Below are 10036 nucleotides of genomic sequence, written 5' to 3'. Positions count from 1 at the left end.
AATTTTAAGGTGTGTACTTGTCAAAGAAGCCACGAACACAACTGTCTTGAAGTTTGGTAGACTGACAGCACTGCTTTATTATTAGGACATTTTTTGTGTGTCTAACCCTTATCTGGGATGTATTAACTTTAATTAGGACTGCAGTAATTTCCCTCAAAAGAAAAATCTATCGAGTGTGAAAATAACCTTAAGTGGTTGTTGAGTAGTTCAGAATGATGGATGATCTTCGCATAACTGCGGCTTTCTCTGATCAATTTTTACCTTTCGCTACATTATGCTTCTGACAAAGGAAACTGTTTCGTTCCGAATTGGAATCCACGCGAAATCTCCACGTATAATATCGATGCCAATTATCAGAACTTATCTTTGTAATTGCTGGCTGAAAAAGTTGCCTGAAGAAGCCGATGTGTGCTGTTCTTAAGTGATGTAGAATAGAAAAGTTTTGTAAGAAATGGGAAATAGTCCAAAGTAAATTGAAAAATAGAAAGCCAAAGAAATATTGCATGTGCCATGGTATACCAATTTCTTTTATTTTAAAAAAATAAAATAAACTATGAAGAAAGTTTTAAAACCTTTAAAAGAAAATCAAATTTCTGTGACGAGTAACAAGAGAAATATCCATGGATCGATTTAATTATTGCGTGCTAATTTTAGGTGCTGTTTGAGTGCATGCACAAACGTCGTTTTGTGTTCATCTGTTCATTGGCGTGAAAACAACTCAAGAACGAATTTTGATGAAAGTTTATGAGACTAGGAGAAAACTGTAAGAGAAATCATTTCTTATATATCGCTCTCACAACAACCTCGGTAGAGACATCGTCCATTCAGGAGATTCATGTTTATATAAATGACTTGTTTCCACCCCCTTCAAGTGTGTATATTCAGCAATAAAATATTAAACATACATTTCTTAAGATGGAGGCCAATTAAAATAAAATCTCTGAATATTTCTTTTGTAAAATTAGAATAATGTTTATCTTTGTTATTTGACTCTAATAGCATTATTGTTGGTCTGTCAATGAACTGCATACGGAACTTTTCGTTTTCATTTATGGGAAAACTCCATACAAATGGTGGGGAAATATTTTGCATTATCTGAACACGTATGGTGTTATGATCTTTTGATAATACACTGTTGTCATGTTATGATTAGTACTATTAGCAGCGTCAATGGTAACAACGTGCCAACGACACTCATCATACCTTAGCGCACGAGCTTATTCGCGAGAAACAAATACCAACAGCGAGTAGAGCAAAATTTCTAGTATCGCAAATTTGTTACATATTAACGTTGAATTTTATATATTTTACTACTGGTTTAAGAATATTGTAGTTTTCGCAGAATAAATTCGAAAACAGTTTGATTGTCTTTAAAAATACAAGGCAAAGTAGAATATGCAGACGGTTTTCTAATCATAACATTCCAATACAGATGGCATGTTCTGGTAGGTAAAATTGAGAATAACAGCTGTAAGATGCGGAAAAAAATGTCTGCTTAAACTCTAACATCAGCGTTAATGATGGTTATATTTCGGTTCCAGAACGGCAGTTCACACGAAATAAATGTTCCACTGGAAATCCCAAGATATTTGTAATGATTGGAGGTATTAGAACGAAAAGATCTTTTCAGACACAAAACGAGAACTGTTAAGGGTCGATTGCGACTTGATAAATAGTGTTGTTGAAACGGTGGCTGTGGAACAATTTCCGATTTTATCTTATGATGATAAATTATGTTTTATTACGTTACACGCACACACACGGCCTCTCGTACGAACTGTAATAATGGGGGATCAGATGACACCATCCCACACCAACTATAATCACCGAATGCCTTGGCGCTGATGTGGCTTACGGAAACAATATTCTTGATATTGTGTGAGCGCTTCTTAAAATCTTAAGACCAATAGTTAAACAAAAGGAGCAAGGTTGCATTAAAATAAAATGTATTGGAAAAAAAAATTCTAAACATGTGTTTGTTTTTTATTGGAAATTACTGCTGATTGAGTGTGTTCTCCGGCTGGTTGGCTAAATAAAAAATAAATAAATAAATAAAAATCTCATTTCAAATTGGACTCGAACCCAAGTAAGAAGATCTCGGTTTGAATTCCGGCTAACCATACGATGTCTTTGCATAGTTAAGCACTGCACTATGGAAGCAATGCTTAGACGGAAATTCAGCTACAACAATAGTCTTAACTTGAATAACTCTACATTTCTTTTTTGTTTCATGTGGTTCTAGCTTAATTTGGCGAGAGACTTATCAATAGAAGAAAAATTCCGATATGTCTAAACTAAAATTTAAAAAATGAACGAATATCGAAAAGGAAATCCAGTGTGAAAGGACAACTGAATGTACAAATCCAAACGAACGTGAATATCTGTGATAACATTTCGACCACTCAATTTATCTTCTTCAGTTCATGCCGGCTTTCCATTATGTATGATTTCTCTCCGATCGCGTCATCCTGAAAATCTCCGCAAATATTATGATAACCACGGCTGTAAGAACCACTTTAGTAGGGAGTGTTATGGTAATAGTCGAAGGCGCGATGGAATGTTAAATCCTAAGAAAACGCCGCTGGCATGTGTTGTGGCCATCTTATGTCGAGGGAGAACGTGCACCATTGAGCGAGCGCGCGAGCACAAAACAACAACCATATATCGACATTTTCTTTCATGCATTTTAATGTTTGCACTTCTCTATGGGTTTCTATCTGCTGAAGAAACTCGGCTTCGACCCTCTTTGACTCATCAAAATGAGGGCCATTCACAGAAAATTTCTATTTTAAGGGGAAATTTTTCAACGAGGGAAAAATAAAAGCCAAAATATACTTTTCACATTTGCAATTATCTTTTAATTCACACATGAAAAGATTAATAGCGATTACAGGATTAAATACGATAGCATTGAGAGAAAGGAAATCTCGTGTGATGTCAATCCCAAATAATTCCAGCTGTAATCCACATTATCTCGAATTCCCAAATCAGCTAAACGGTGAGCATCAATTTTAAATTAGATCCTCCGATAAAAGAACGCTTTATTTTTTTTAAACTTGATGGAACCTTAAGGCTGAGGGCATCTTCCAGCCCATCGTCTCATGAATATGTTGAGTATTGTACACTGCGTCCTGCGATTAATCTTCAGCCGAAGAAAATAATCTTATTAAAAAAAAAAACTATTGGTTAGAGTCAAAAAATTCAGTTTAATAACAGACTTCTTCGTCAGTCGCGTTTAGTAAGAATACAAATCTGTCAACTACGTGATAATTATTTTAGATGAATTGATCGCCACGTGGCGACTGTTGGTTTTCTTGAGCTCTACTTTTCGCGTACGACTCAACCTGACCATAAGTTTCAAACTTTACTTTTGATCTACTGCTCTATGCTCGTAACTGAGATGTTTACTAATAAGTTACCGATACGGTCTTTAAAGTGAAACAGCATGTCACAAATTTTCATTGGTAGTAGGTTTTTGCATTCAGCGTGCATCTAGATGTGCCTATAGATCCTGGGTGTTGAAACTAGTGAGCCAAGTTTTGTGAATGAGTTTTTAAACTAGTTGTGATGGGGAAGGAATTGCTAATTTGTGCTGATGAAGAGAATAAAGAACACAAAAGAGTAAAATCTGGAAATGCGTATGAGCAACACAATAGTGTTTGGTGGTTTATAGCCATAAAAAATGCATTTTTTCTACAGAATTTTGGTATTATTTTGCTATCAATTTAATGAAATTATATACAGAATCTTACTACGCATACGTGTCCTATTCGAACACGAAAGATTGTTAATATCAGCAATAAACTATGCTAATACAGACGTCAACTAAAATGACTCAATAAGCTTCACCGATGGATAAGCAAAACCACATCCGGTAGCTCAGTATTATTAATACGGCAGGAGAGACATAGGGTTGTGGTACTTTGTTTACTGGATTCCGCTAAATTTACGTTTATTTTTTATTGATATATTATGTTGTTACTATTTCTCTGATTTCAAAAGCTCACTTTATGACCTCGACATTAAATACGCGAACATAGATTATAGCTGCCGAGTTGCCATACTCGTAAAATAAAACATTTGAAGGGAAGTGGAGCAGCAAGGGATAAACGAAAATACCTAATAGATACAATACAGCAGCCCTACCTGAACTCTTCCTCTGCAGCTGATTATTTTTTTCATGCATTTGCTGGAATTATTGATCTTGTTTTACGAAGTTCTTCCTGTAGTTTGCTGATTGTACTTACAATCTTGCGTCCTTATGTTCGCAAACCATCTGATCATCGAAAGGAGGCAACGCAAAACTATTAAATTCCAAACATTTTAAATACTTTTCTCTTCAAAAGGCAACCTAAACACCTGAAAACACACTGAAATGTAACAAACACTGAAAGAAGTCGTAATCACAATTAAAACCAATGAGACACAAATGGCCATAACAAGAGAGTAAATCCCAAGTGAAGCGCACGCAAGCCAAGTGGAAAAGTCAGTTTCTTAAGACGCTTCGTAATCAGGTACTGGCAACCGAAGCGGTGCGTTGAAAAGCAATAAAACTCCGAACCTCCCAAAGAACTTAAAAAATTTTGCAAGTCCTTGTCTAGACAATCTAATCTCCTGATCCTTAAATATTCCTAATGCATCGTCTTTTAACTTCAGTGTTATAATGCAATAACGGTCACATCGGCTAGTAAACAACACACATTCATATATAGATTATGCAAATTTATATTATTATTAATGCACTAGCATATACATAATAGTCACTTCATAACGAATGAAATAAACTTGTCAATCATTATTTCTCTCTATAATCATAATTTCTTATATGAATCCTATCTATGAAAGGTAGTACGAAGAAAGTGAACTAAGGGATTAGATATTTCTAAATTTTTTGTATATTTGGTGTAAATTTTGAATAGCGCAGAGCTTTTATTTTTACGGATCACCTCTTAAATTAAAATTTTTTGACTACGCCTCTTAAATTAAAATAATAATAATAATGACATGATCACATTATTGCCTACCTTAGCTGTATTTTTGGCAAATGCGATCGTTAAAACTTCAAGTGGAGATTATAGATGGTGATTAATGATGTTAATAAGCAGAATGGTAAGATGGAGCTCAATTTGAATATTCTTCTCTATTTGAATATCTTCACTGCGTTTTTTATTTAGTTTTCTAGGGACCATGACATCATCAATAAGCAGAACTGGAGTAAATGCCAGTTTTAACTTGGGATTTGATTTGTACTTGAAAAGAATTGTGCAAAAATGCATCCATTTTGTTCACACTACTATACAATGTTCTATATTAGTCTTCAACAAATCTGTGTGGTTACCAGTAAATTATATTTAAATATATGCTAATAAAAATAACATTTTATAAGCTTCCTTATTTTTAATGTGAATCACCCTTTACAGAAAATTGCAAACGCATTGTGCACTGGATTGGTTTCCAATTTTTTTCCTGCTCAAGAGACCAAACACGAAACGGCTTTTGAAGCCATGTTAGGCCTCCAATAAGCTGTATGGCGGTCTCATCTCGCTAGCCGATGAGTTTAAAAATCTCTTGCTTTCAGAACAATTAGAGCCTTAAATATCATGTTCCTTGGTATGATGAACTCTAGATAAAAAGATATAAAAATCTTGTTTAGTGAATTATTAAGTAATTAATTTCGGTTCCTAAGGCAAGTAAATTAAAAATCGAGATCTATGATAGTATGTTTAATCTTTCAAGCTGATAGTTACAAGTGACAGTAAGAAGTAAATCATACGCTACTGGTCAATGTTGTAGAACAATGAAAAGAGAGATTTTTCAAGGTAAGGTTATTTTAGCAAGATATTGCTTGTCAATCCCAAAACGTCGAGATGATAGACAGTGCAAGTACTTTATTATACGAAAACGAGCAAGAGATGTGGTGTCGGGTGACAACAAGAATGAGAAACATAGTTCATAGCATGGTTGAATTATTTAAAACTTTCCTTAAGAATAATATATTCTGATGCCAGTGGGTCACTTTGAAGAATGGAGAACAGGAGGTTTCTGACTCTTGATGTAAGAAAAAGAAAAGGCCAAAGAGATATTTTATACGGCAGAAATTTATTTTTGTATCTTAGTTGTGAAGGTCAGTGTATGTAACCAATGCTGCACTAAAGCTGATTTATACAACTGATTGTCTAGTTTATTTCTTCCATGTTACTAATTCTGTTGGGTTGGGTCATCATAAATTCTACAAAATTTATGACCGAATTAACTAACATCGAGGCCAATGTATTCTGGTTGTTAAGTCTGCGCCTGTTTCTCCCGAATATTTCAGCACTGTAAGGGATGAAAAAAGAGAGTTTCCGGAAGAAAAAATATCCCTATGACTCTGTATAAGACAAATCAAGTCACCTTAAATTGAAAAGAACTTGTAAAGATTTTAACTTCAGTTTTTCCAAGGAACGAAACATGGTCCCTCCTCCCACAACTGCGTTACAGAGGCTCACTGGTTCTACACCCAAAAAAGGATAAGAGTTTTTTTTTTTTTTCGTAGATAGTGACGTGAAAAGTAAAACCATTATTGATCACAATTTTGTCAGGATGTCCAAGAATGTTTCAAACAACCTTATCAAAGCAATAGTATATTAACCACATCTAACATACGGATTCTCCTTCTCTAGGACATTCTATACACCTATAGGATTTTTCAGATGAGAATTTATGAATTTATAATAGATGCCGTTTATCAGCTCAGTGTCAACAAATATAAACAAACGGAAATGATCGAATTTAAGTATTGTGAGAAGCGGTAACACAGTTCATCGGTTTGCTACAAATTTTTGTGGGTTCGAAATCCACTATGAATTTGCGATATGCATTTGTAAGATTCTTCTGCTGATGGATTCATTCTGTCGTTCAGCAAGCAAGTGGTTGATGACACCTGCACTTACGTACTTACTGAAGTTCTTAAATTATCATCTTCCATCGTCATCATCCGCCTCAAACGTTGAGGTTATCATGAAGAATAGTTTTTCCAGTCCAATCTGTCAGAAGCCAAGTTATTTAAATTTCTGTAAGAAGTTCAGACCACTTATACTCTTGATGTTTTCTACCCATTTCCTTCCAGGTCTTCCCTGCGGTATGTTTCCTTCTACTCTTCCATTCTGGAGAATTTGAGGAACTTCTCCAAAACTTCAGGAATAATTTTATATCCCTTTCTAAAATATTCATTATACATTATTCGATTGCTTCTATCGCATTCTGTATCCACCACAGTAACTTTTTTCTCTATTCCTGTTATTATTGAAATACTGTGGTGTCTTTCTTCGCTGATCGGTTTTCATTTCGGTCCATGATGATTTAATTTACTCAAACACTTGTCAATGTTTGTTGTTCCTTCTGTTTGATAACAGAACACAGTTCTGGTACACACGAAAGCATGAGGTGCATGCTACCATGGAATACTATCAGTTTCCGGTTTTATTAATATAAACCATTATATATACATATCTGAATATGAATAAAATGGCAGAACAAATTTCCAAGCTGAATCAAAATTGAATCCTGATTTAGAATGCTTTACAGTTCCTTTTGAATGCTTAGGATAATCTATCGCAGATTTCCACTCTTTTTTGCAGTTTTTTATGCAATGACATTTCTTTAGGTAATTAACATCTAAAAAATTAAAATTTTAAGAATGATTGCTAAAAAAGCATAAAAGTATTAAGAACACATTTTGCATTATCTCACACGAGTCTAAAAAAAGCAAAATCACAAAATAATCATCCAGTTGTGAACTTCATGCTATGAACATATCAAAGCTATTAAAATATATGCGATAGAAGCAGTCGAATAATGTAAAATGAATATTTTAGAGAGGGATATAAAAATATTCCTAAAGTACAAGGAACCCAAAACAAATCTCTTTCTTATAGTTACTGTGACTTACTGTTGATTTTATAATTATTCGTGGGTTACTTTTTGGGCTTTTTTGTAAACCTTGGAAAATACCAGATGCAAGAAAGCAGATACTGATTTTATTATTCAAATTATTACATAAATATTCTCACTAGAGATGGACAGCACATGACCACTTTGATTCAAAAGAAAGATTCTTCTCAATGAATTTAAATTATGGGAATTATATTGTGCACGAAACATTTTGTTCAAACTAACTAAATGCTTTCCACTCAGAGGGATATATCCTGGGGGATACTTTATACTGCTGAACTCAGGCATAAGATATTCCCCAAGAATCTGCTATACCTACTCACCCATCCAAATGCATAAAGGATGCAGAGTGGTTGTTCTTTCCAAATCGGAGACTTCCAACATTCTATGGTTTCCATATTGCGGATATTTCCATCCGCACTACCTTGTGGTGTCTTGTTAACTTCCTGGGTCTTCATGTACGTTTCAAAGGGGGTTTCACATGTCCATCGGCTGATAATGGTATGGTTTTGGATGATTCTGTCCTTCATCAGCTATTGACATGCCATCATTTGATAATTCCACTTTCTAAAACCTTAACTTGGCTCTGTGGGTATATATCTGTTTGCCTTTTATAGAAGTATATGTCACGTGTGATAAAAAAATGAATGTAATGATCAGCATCCTTCATTCTAAACTAGGAGTTCTACAATACCTTTTTTGGTCCAGTATAAATACATCCATTAAGATACATTCGCCTACATTCACCGGGGATAGAGGTCGAGAGGAATACTTGGCTGGGCACCAAAGCCAATAAATTGATCGCATAAGGAAGGATTTTTTGTTGGTAGAGATTTAAACACAGCGTAATCGTGTTTCTAGCAAAAGAAAGAAGACGAAAATGTTAAGCATGTAACTACATGACTAGAGTGATACAGAAAAATGTAGAAGATGTGCACGCCGGGATAAACCCCGGCATGAAGTTCAAGGCTTCTCGAAGAAACTGACACAGAAAGGAAGTTACTATTTTCATTCTATAGTAAAATACCAGTTAAGGAGAGTGGACATTGATGGATAGCGATGTAAAATATCGGTTGGCACGCTCTATGAACTGTACGGCAAAACCATTTCATTGCCACAGCAGCTCCACCTAGGAGATGATAGTACATTTATTCTTAAAACAGAATTTCTTGCTTAGTACCGATGCTGGTGTGACATTGGTTTAGTTGATTAAACTAATGATACAATCACCTTGAATAGAAATTAACACTGCAAGAATTTTATCTGTTTTTATTTCTTTATTCATTTTTATTCTCTTTTAGGTAAGAAAAAAATAAGCATAAAGTGTTTATCTTGATTGCTTGCTAATCAACAAAACTTAGAAATATAGAAGTAAACCGTGAATCGTCTTAATATACTTTTGGAACTTATTCATACGATGGTGGTCATTTTAGTTTTTATAAAGATTCTTCACGTCCTGAAAGGGATTCGAACAGGCTTTGCAGACAGATGACATCGTAGTTACTGATAGTACTGTGGATGGTAAGAGTTAAATAATGTGGAAACGCTACATTAAGGAATACATATGGAACGTTTTTAAGCAACATGTCTTACATGAAGCCAAGACAATGATTTGACATATCAGAGCATTTAATGATCTTGTAATTCAAGGTATTCGATGTCCTTGGCTGCATTAACCCAAGACTAAATCAGCTTCACAAATAAAAGAAAGATGTGACTCTTGACAGGGTTCCTAATGTCATCATATCATCAAATTCCTGACAGGTACCCTCAAGAGGTGTACAGGATATGATAGTATTACATGAAGAACTTACACCATTACTAACTTCCTATCAACAATTTTCCTCCAAATCAATCTGTTATCTGTCAAGACTCGAACATTATCAGATCATATATTTCTATCTTCTAAGGCACTTTTTACTGTATCAATCCATCTATATCTTGGTCTATCACTGAGTCTTTTTCCTGTCGACCTGGCAGATAACAGTTGTTTAGCTAATGTTCCTAATGTTTATAATCTATATAAACATATCAACAAGTTTATAACGGTTATAACTGTTGTGTTCTATTATGAGAACATATTCATGTCAGAATCGTTTTAAGC

The sequence above is a fragment of the Typopeltis vanoorti genome, chromosome 10 (genome assembly GCF_054136105.1).
Source record: "Typopeltis vanoorti isolate ZY-2024b chromosome 10, IOZ_Tvanoo_1.0, whole genome shotgun sequence".
NCBI classification, from domain to species: Eukaryota; Metazoa; Arthropoda; class Arachnida; order Uropygi; family Thelyphonidae; genus Typopeltis; species Typopeltis vanoorti.
Note: the sequence above shows the minus strand (reverse complement) of the source record.